Source organism: Zea mays, chromosome 1, assembly GCF_902167145.1.
Source record: "Zea mays cultivar B73 chromosome 1, Zm-B73-REFERENCE-NAM-5.0, whole genome shotgun sequence".
NCBI classification, from domain to species: Eukaryota; Viridiplantae; Streptophyta; class Magnoliopsida; order Poales; family Poaceae; genus Zea; species Zea mays.
The window spans coordinates 306,554,679-306,555,783 of record NC_050096.1 but is presented as its reverse complement, the minus strand read 5'-3'; positions in this window follow the sequence as shown (position 1 = coordinate 306,555,783).

Genomic DNA, 1,105 nt, shown 5'->3' with positions numbered 1-1,105 from the left:
TAATGGATCTACCACTGTCTTTCATGCTTGCAATGCTAAATTTGTTCTCTGATGCATAAATGAAAAGGTGATTGCTAAAAAGGTGGGGGCCAAATGCAAGGGAGACAAGACTTGCATTTGGGTCCCTAAGGCTATTGTAACTAACCTTGTAGGACCCAACAAGAGTTGGGTACCTAAAACCCAAGCCTAATTTTCCTTACAGGTTTATGCATCCGGAGGCTCAAGCTGGATTATCGACAGCGGATGCACAAACCACATGACGGGAGAGAAGAAGATATTCACCTCCTACGTCAAGAACAAAGATTCCCAAGATTCAATCATATTTGGTGACGGGAATCAAGGCAAGGTTAAAGGACTAGGAAAGATAGCTATTTCATCCGAGCATTCCATATCTAATGTGTTTTTGGTTGAATCGCTCGGGTATAACTTGCTGTCTGTTAGTCAATTATGTAATATGGGTTACAATTGCTTATTTACAAATGTAGATGTGTCTGTCTTTAGAAGGAGTGATGGTTCATTAGCTTTTAAGGGTGTATTAGACGACAAACTCTATTTAGTTGATTTTTCGAAGGAAGAGGCCGATCTAGATGCATGCTTAATTGCTAAAACTAGCATGGGCTGGCTGTGGCATCGCCGTCTAGCACATGTAGGGATGAAGAACCTTCACAAACTTCTAAAGGGAGAACATGTGTTAGGTCTAACAAATGTAACCTTCGAAAAAGATAGAGCTTGTCAAGGAGGTAAACAAGTGGGAAGTGCTCATCACAACAAAAATGTGATGACCACATCAAGACCTTTGGAGCTACTTCACATGGACCTCTTCGGCCCCGTCGCCTACCTCAGCATCGAGGGAAGTAAGTATGGTCTTGTTATTGTTGATGATTTTTCCTGCTTCACTTGGGTATTCTTTTTGCAGGATAAAACAGAAACCCAAGGGACCCTTAAGCGCTTCCTAAGGAGAGCTCAAAACGAATTTGAGCTTAAGGTGAAAAAGATAAGAAGCGACAACGGGTCCGAGTTCAAGAACTTTCAAGTGGAGGAGTACCTTGAGGAGGAAGGAATCAAGCACGAATTCTCCGCTCCCTACACACCACAGCAAAACGGT